We start from the raw sequence: 9,198 nt of genomic DNA, 5'->3' as shown, positions 1-9,198 counted from the left end.
ATGGCTGCTGTGGCTGTGATGTTGCAGTTGTTGCTTGGGTACTCACCTGAAGGGGAGATGGTGGGATGGGACTTTTATCAATTAGATGGAGTGAATTTCCCATAATGCCCCCTACTTTCTCTTATAGAAAGGTTTCTTTCTGGACAAATTCTTTTCTTTACCTGACCATGAAGTGCCACGGGATGGCCTTCTTCTTATTCTACTCTGCTTGAACATGGGTAAACAGTATGCCAAGCATCTATCTCAGTTATTTAATCAGTTTTATGGTCCTTCTTTTAGAGCAATTATATTTCTGTGCTTTAATTCAAAAATTATATTAAGGTTTCTTGTCTATCTTTGTTAGATTCATATATCTTTATTGAAATAGTGTACTTGATAGCTAATCTATTTCCATATTATTTTTTTAAGTATTTTATACTTATTAAAATTTTTTATTATTAAAAAAAAGAGGTCTCATTTATTGGATTCCGCCTTATGCCCCAAATATATCGGCCGCCCTATTCAACAATATCTTCTATTGAGATTGCTAACAACATGGTGCACAGCATGTTGATCAGTTAACACTAAATACACCGTGGCAAAAGTGGTCCCGAGCAACAATTAAGATGAAACCAACAGTCCAAGCGGTACAACCAGAACCACAAGCAGTCTACATTATCCTTATTCAACAATATCTTCTATATATTAACCCGCAAGCGGTACAACCAGAACCACATGATCCAATGAGCTCATTTCTTTTCCCGCGACGATCATAGCCAGGACTAACGGTCCCTAAATACACTAGCATTGCAGCTCAGTAAGGTACAAATTACTTTCACAGAGGCAGGGCTATTGCAACGCCTGTTTAATGCTTGGACATCCCTTCTATCTCCAGCTCTGGCAGCTTGCGAGGTCTCCAAAAAGAAAAGGGATTCAAGATTGTCTCCCTTGTGCCGTAACGATAACGATCCCAAGGGCAGGAAGGTATTGTTTGGGTTTCTTAATCCTGTATAAGTACCCAAGATCTATTCAGCGAATAACCGATGTGAAATTAAATATACGCCCACATGGATCCTCACATACTCTCCCCGTTTAAGCCTGATGTCCTCATCAGATTAAGAATTCAAATCCATTCAAATCTAATCACAAATACTAAGATCGGCCCACGGTCAACCTCAATAGACCTGTACTGCAGTGTCTCCTAGTCAACATAGGATATAAGCCTGGTCCGCTCTGATACCATTTATAACAATCTAGGACCTCATTCAAAAAGACTAGCCAGAAGATATTGTTTGGTTTCCTTAATCCTGTATAAGTATCTAAGATCTATCCAGCGAATAACTAATGTGAGACTAAATACACACTTGCACGGGTTCTCACATCATATGCAACCTTGCATTATAGCCAATCATAATCGTTGGTCATATGATCGGGCTCCGAGAGACGTCTTTTATGCAAAGAGCCCTTCGAAACCAGCCCATTCATGGGCAATATGTACGTTCATATGGTACACACAGTGCAGACAATAATTTCTTGTCTTAATTTAACTATCATCAATCGATCCATGCCACACTTGGCTGTTCCTCTTCGAACCAATGGTTAGCATGCAATGGTATCCTCTTCCTATTGACTAGATAAAGAGGTAATTTGCAGTGATCGACAACTCAATTGGAATTTTGCGATGGTATTGTACTATTTGACAAAGGCCACGATCGATATACCTCCATGGAGACTTTAAAGCTAGCAAGACCAGTACGTTGAATTGGGTAGACAAATCGCACTATTGCAATCAAGGGGTGGAGAGGTGGGGACTGCTCGATCGTAACCTCTGGTTTGCATCGTGTGTTGGAGTCCCAACAGGAACATGTGAAGGAGAACCATTGATGGTACCCCAGACAACTGACCTGTTAAATCTGGCCTCAGGACCTTTTGGGGGATCAATTAAGGCCTCCAAATACTTTGTTCGAGGGGGTATTTGCTTGCTTGATAAGGTGTAACAACTTGGTGAGTTGGACCAAAGAAAAAGTGCCCTTTCTACTCTTCAATGTCTCCGAACAACTTTTGGTGCATGATTGAGCTAAGACGCAAACTACCATCTTCCTGAGAGATCCCTGTGGAGGACTAGTAGGGCTGCTGAGGTCTCTACTATGAAGTGGCTGAAAACACTGGCAGTTGATGAAATCCTTAGGCATTAATGTCTGGAACCGTGGGAAACTTCACGATGATTGCATTCAGACTTCTAGGCGCTCGCTGTTCTTTACTCCAGTCTCTCTTCATCTACGAAGTTGAATGGGAATGGCAGCTTTACCAACCAAGCTCATCAAGAACCAGCGTTTGAAGCCAGAGCAAAACCACTGACCTTCGGGCATGGGTTTTGTTCATTTTTGGGACCCCGTTGCAACGAGGAAGAAGACACCAATAACAGAGGAAACTCGTGCAAACACTTGGGGCTATAAGATCAGCTGTTGCACCCTCCTTCAAAGAGACACGTTTTGCATCAAGTCATAGTAACTGTTTTCTCCAGTATTTCACATGGATTATTATTGGATATATTATATTATATATATGTGTGTGTGTGTGTGTGTGTGTGTTGGACAGGCCGTTCTACTCGATTGAGTTGGGAAGCGTGTAGCATAACATTAAAGTTATTTTGTGACTACAGAAAGTTGCTTCGGATTTCTCTTCATACTTAATGGGGTTTTGTTGCCTGAATATTTATAAAGAAGAAAATATGAATCTACACGATTACAATCGTACAATTCACAGATAAGCACAGACGGCTAGAATATTTTTTTTAAGATGTGCTATGATTGAGAATATTTCTTTTTAAAATATGCTATGGTTGAGCATTTTTTCTTATTTACCGATCACCCATAGTATTTCTTTTCAGCATGTTTTAAAAATTTGATTGCCCGTTGGTTTTATTAGACATGTGCCGTTATTTAATAGGCGGGGCTGAATTATCGGGCGAGATTTTAGAAACGATGAATTCCAACAATATCACTTAACATTTCATACAAATGATTGGCAGCGCTTCTATAACGAGGAGACATCAACGCTCGGTGCACAGCTGGTCGCTCTTGTTCTTAAATGAGCGAAGAATTACCACAACGATAGGAAGGAAGAAACGAGTAGAGAGAAAGAGAGTAGAGGACCAGAAGAATAAAGGTAAAAATGGCGAGAGGGAGCATTAAAGACAAGCGGACATGGTACAAGGGGGAGCCCCACTACGTGTACCAAAGGAATAGCGTCCGGCAAAGGGACCGAGCCCATCCCATCCCATCCCATCCCTCGCGGGAAAAATAGGGTGTTTTGGCGTCGCAGCTTGCAGCACTCCCGCTCCCTACTAAAACCCTCCCACGCCCCCACCCTTCATCCTCACTTCCTCTCTGGCCTCCCCCTCCCCACATCAAGCCACTTTTTTCTTCTCTCCTCCGCACACAGCATACGACGGAAAGGAGAAGAGAAGCTATCTTGTTCTTCCAATCGCGTGTTCCCACATAGCAACCTATCTCAACCTTTTTAGCACCTAGAGAATCCCATCTGCTGCGTGCCCTCTCCCTGCTTCTAATCCAAATGGCCGTTCCTCATTCACCCCCATACGTTTCCTCCGCCGCCCTTTGAACACGGATTCCCAGGAGATTACCGTTTTCAGCCGTTTCGGAATCGAACACATCGAATGGCCTCCTCCGAAAGCGAAACCAGCTGCAGGAACTCCAATGTCATGCTCATGGGTCGTCGTCCAATTCCTCGCCGTCACCGTCTCCGAAGAAGAGAGGCTTGACGGGCGGCGGGGGAAGCAGGCGCGGGACGGGAGCAGGCACCCGGTGTACCGCGGCGTGCGGATGCGGGCGTGGGGGAAGTGGGTATCGGAGATCCGGGAGCCCCGTAAGAAGTCGCGCATCTGGCTCGGGGACCTTCCCGACGCCGGAGATGGCGCGCGGGCCCACGACGTGGCGGCGCTCAGCGTGAAGGGCGCCGCCGCCGTCCTCAACTTCCCCGACCTCGCCGCCTCCCTCCCCCGCCCCGCCACCCTCTCCCCTCGCGACGTACAGGCTGCGCCCGCGCCGCCGCGATGGACCTCCCTTCCGCCACCCACGCCACCCGTCCCGACGAGTCCTCCGACGAGCTGGGGGAGATCGTGGAGCTGCCGCGACTCGAGGAGGGCCTCTTCGACTCGGCCGAGTCGGGGGGCCGCGATTTCGTTCTCCACGACTCGCCGGACCCGTGGGCGTACTCGCCGCCGTGGATGGCGGGTGCCGACGAGTACGACCTCTTCTCCGACCACGCGTGGATGGCGGGTGGACCGCCGGAGGGGATTTTTCCCACCAGCCTCGAAGCTCTCTTGTGGGACCACTGAGAACCCAGAAAATATTTTCTTCTCTTCTTCTCTTTTTCCCATTCGCTTAATTTCTACTTAACCATGTGGGCGAAGACGAGAAAACTGCAACGTTTTGCTACTTGGGGTGATTCGTCAGCAGCAGCAACATTTACTCTCCGAGATTGCTTCGGAGATTGCTTTGGCTTTCCAGGATCAGCAGTCCTCAGGTCTGTGGATGAAAAGTCTCCTCTCCTGCTCTAAAATATTTTGATCCTGTTTGCATGTTCATGCATGGAATATTCACGATGAGATCGAGGGATGGACGATATTTGTTTGGAAATTCTTGATTTTATTTCTCGCTTGCTTAATTGCTTGTCCATCAAAATGGACCAATAATCTAATTCCTTCCACATGGTATATTTTGCGATCTTATGCTGCATTTAATTTGTAAAAATGAAAAAGAAACTGAATGCAAATTATAACAGAATGGGATGGAAGGCTGGGAATGGAAATCACGATTTCGATTCAATCATTCGGATAGGAATTGGAAAAAGAATACCAATTCATTTCTCACATTTAATTTAGCTAGTTAAACATTAGAATATAATCGATTTCTTATTGTTTTAATTATTTTTGTAATGTATTTTTTATTTTATTATTAGTTTCTATTTTGTTATTTTTAATTTGTTTTTACTTTGCATTTTATTTTTTGATTTATTTTTGTACATTTTTGTTATAATTTTTGCTCATGATATTATTCATATTAATTAATTTTATAATATTTATCCATTACATTTATATTTTTTGCATTTTATAATTCAATACTACTTGATAATTAATTTTTATATGTTATAATTTGTTATGCATTGAACAATTCTTATTTGTTAGAATGATAAATAGTAAAAAACTTAATTTAATAATTGATATGATATTGCAATACATGTTATTGAATTATTTTATTATTTCTTGATAGATAATATTTTCTAAGCAAGCATATTTATTCTTATTTTATATCATAATTAGAGATGATTAACTCATATCAAATATATTATTTCTTGCTATTTTATACCATAAAATATTATAAATAATTTTATTTTTGAAATATAATTTATTTTTATTTTTATGAAAATGACCGTTCCTCCCATTTAAGAGTGGAAATACAATTTCTTCAATTGAAAGGACGACGATTACAAAGAAAATATGATTCCTATATTTGTTGTTATAGTGAGCGATCGAACAAATGAAAGCTTGAATTCTCATCCTGATGAACTCTTTTTTTGTTTTAGTGATTTTTCAATGATCATTACATCTCCCTTGGGTGCCAATTTTTTTTTCTAGTATGATGAGAATAGCAAGCCCAGCAATGACGGATGAGATATTCTACGTATATGTGGGAGTTGTCAATTAGAGTAGCATAATGGAGGTAGGGTTTGCAATTTGTGGTCCAAGCCGTTAGTACGACCTGCAAACGATCTGCCTTAAGTAGGTTCGGATTTGGCGTAAATATATTTGAGTAATAAATGGGTCAACTTATCTCGATTTGTTTATTAAATTAAGTTGGGTTCAAATTTAGACCTTAACGGGTCATAATCCAACTATTAACCTGTTTAAAAGCTACTTAGCATATTTTTATCCTATTTAACCTGACTCCTTAACCTTTTTAACCTATTTAAAATTATTTAATCCATTAAAAACTTAACCTAATAAAATATGGTTTGACTTATTTAATAAACAAGTTATGAGGATCAGATTGGGTTTCTTATTTAATTAACAAGTTAAGTTCAGATCTGAATTTTTGATACGTTTGATAAATACGTTGGGCTCGTACTGACGAATTTTTGATCTGATCCGCATCCAATCCTACCCATATCCAACCCGCCCGCCTAGATTGCTGCCCCGTATCAAACCTGTCCACTATTTGCTTCTTGCCTCCACCCCCTATTGCTTTTTGTTAGTTTAAAAAACACTTTTGCTGGAACTTCTTGGAACCTTCGTTCGATTTATGACATTGTGCTAAATGTGCGATTACCCACCTTGCCGACCAAGCACATAAAGATACATAGTTTCTTGTATCGGCATCCATCCAGTAGGTGGAAGCAAATTAAGCATGTGAGTCACGCACATTGATTGTGGCCCATTTTCTCTTCTAGAGCACAGAAATTTTCAGAAAATTTGTCTTTAGTCATGATCAAATAATTTTTTTAAAAAAAATGAAAAGAAGTAGTGTTGAAAATTTGATAGAAACTACAATAATTATGATGATGACTTTTTTGGGAAAAATGGGTGATGAATCAAGTTATGTTTTAGCCAGATGAACACTTCTTATGGCTTTCATCGATGTCATATAATGAAATTTTAAAACTAGATGTCAAAATATGAGCACTTCTCACGGTCTTTCACTCAACTAAATCAATTCTCTTTTTTTATATATATAAAATAATAAAAATCTAGACCTTGGATGTTGAAGAATATTATGAAAGTCTCTGTTCTGGCTATTAAAAATTTCTTTTATGGCTTGGGTGGATCAGACCTCCTGTCCGTCTCTCCAGCAATCTTTTTTACTTTCTGATTTTTTGGGCACCAGCCACACCTGTTGCGCGTGAGCCGCTGATGTACAAAAAAAAAAGAATTTCTTTATGCCATGTCATATGAGGGAACTGCTACTTTATATGACAATTTTGCATTGAATTTTACTGATGATTCAATAAATCAACACCAAAATCTTGACATGCGAAATGTAGAGAGAGCAGGGATCGGCCTGTGGCATTACTCTTGTTTAAAACACCCATATTATCAGAAATTTTCCAACAACTAATAATATAGTAAGTCCAATGGCCCCCATAATTTAGATTGTGGAATCTATCGTGGTTGTAGGAGCCTCAGCCTCTAAATTCAACATTTTCTTGTCTTGTAGCTGTTTAACATTCATTATCTGTGCTATATTTACTATCATATTAGCAAAGATAACGTTAACACTAATGCACGAGCGTTCTAGTTGGCTTGATTCCATGAGTTTGTGCGTAAAAATTATTCCTAGGACTCTTAGCTCTTTTATAAAGCAACAAAAAGAAGAGGTCATTGCTTTTGTGAAACCTACGCCTCTGACGATTTTTCGCACTTGCTAGTCTCTAGCCATTACTACATAGATGGAATATGGTTGAGTGGCAGAACGAACACGGGTTTCATATTTTGCATCAAATTTTATATGCTTAGGATAAATAATAGCAATGTCTTGGTGATACCAATTCTAGCTAGAGAATAGAAAAGCCTAGTTCCTAACACATGCATCCGAGTTTTTGAGCAGGAACTTTGCCCTCTCTCTCTCTTTTTTTTTTTTTGGATGAAGGGGGAGGCGGCCTTTATTAGAAACGAGGAGGGCAGTAAAGGATTTACAAGAAAGAAAGACACAAAAGAGTAATAATTTTTTTTACAAAAGATAGTGGTCCATAAGTAGACTTGTTAAACTATTCAGCGATTTGAAGGATCTCTTTATCTTTAATGTGCAACTATATACGCTCTGTATTTTGACGAGAGTTAGCCTTTTTCTAAATAAGATAAATCAATATCTCTCTACGTGTGATGCCAATATTACGAGGTTATTCTAAAGTTTGAGATAAGAATCTAGTAGCTTTTCTGAATGCAAATGCTTTCGGTTGAAAAAGATTGATAAAATTTTCTGCAGAAGATAATAGATAAAATTTGATTTCTTTGTCATCTATTTATAGTCGAGGAGGTGTCATCTTGAAATGATTGTATTCGTTCCTACCGGATGTCGCACCTGAGAAGAGAAATACCATGATGTTTGCACGGACGAATAGAGATGTTCTTGTGGGGTGGCAGATTGAGTAGTTCTGTTGAATTTTCTATGCCCATGTCACATATGTGGCAGCCTCGTCTAAAGGGAGATTCTTTTTTTTTTAGTAAATTGACTACTCACATTGCTCTAGTATGAGCATAGCCAGCTACATCACTAACAAAATTACTACATGAGGCAGAAAGAGAAGTTTGCTGGGTCCAAATAAAATTTTTGAAATGATGAGCAGCAAATTTTCAAAGAGAGATTCTTAAAAGTGTGCCATGATGCGCGTGGCTTTCTATCTTGTATCACGTCAAAAAGATAAGATGGCTATTTCCATTATTTTCCTGTTGCTTTAAAAATGGAAGGACGGCCACGACATCTTCCTCTATCACCTTGACATCATATTTGTTTTCTAGCTCTGCTTTCCTCTTGGCCTCTAGAACCGATTCGATGTCCTATATTTTTATGCCTTCAGTAAACCTATGCTGTAAATATCCTCTTTATCAATAAAATTTAGTGGCTAATGGAGGTTGGCCTCCGTTGCCTCTATTTACATTAAAAAAAAAATCCAAAATCTTTGGTTGCTAAGCAAAATTATGTTACCGCTAAGAAGCAAATTCTAGATATAATTGCATTTAGATGTTAATAGAACCACAAGTCTAATGAGCTCCATAAAGCACGCCTACATCCCGGATCCAACAACATAAACCAATGTAATTTATTAGGCTGTTGAGTTCTTCGTTTTACCCATGGGGCGGACAGCCTTTAGTATTTTATGAAATTGCATAGAATGACTAAAAGAGACTGTGTGTGTATATGTGTGTGTGTGTGTATATATATATATGTGTATATATATATATATATATATATATATATATATATGTATGTATACATATGTATGTATATATGTATGTATACATATGTATGTATATATGTATATATACATATATACATACATATATATATATACATATATACATACATATATATATATATATACATACATATATATATATATATATATATATATATATTTATATATATATATATATATATATATATGTGTGTGTGTATGCATGTATATGTATGTATTGATGTA

General features: G+C 39.0%; 1 pseudogene; it reads left to right on the top strand.

The window, feature by feature from the left end:
- The first annotated feature begins 3,698 nt into the window (after positions 1-3,698).
- Positions 3,699-4,640, top strand: LOC120109819 (annotated as a pseudogene).
- The last annotated feature ends 4,558 nt before the right edge of the window (positions 4,641-9,198 follow it).

The sequence above is a fragment of the Phoenix dactylifera genome, unplaced genomic scaffold (assembly GCF_009389715.1).
Source record: "Phoenix dactylifera cultivar Barhee BC4 unplaced genomic scaffold, palm_55x_up_171113_PBpolish2nd_filt_p 002879F, whole genome shotgun sequence".
NCBI classification, from domain to species: Eukaryota; Viridiplantae; Streptophyta; class Magnoliopsida; order Arecales; family Arecaceae; genus Phoenix; species Phoenix dactylifera.
The sequence above is the reverse complement of the archived record's forward strand: the minus strand, read 5'-3'. Positions and strand labels throughout refer to the sequence as shown.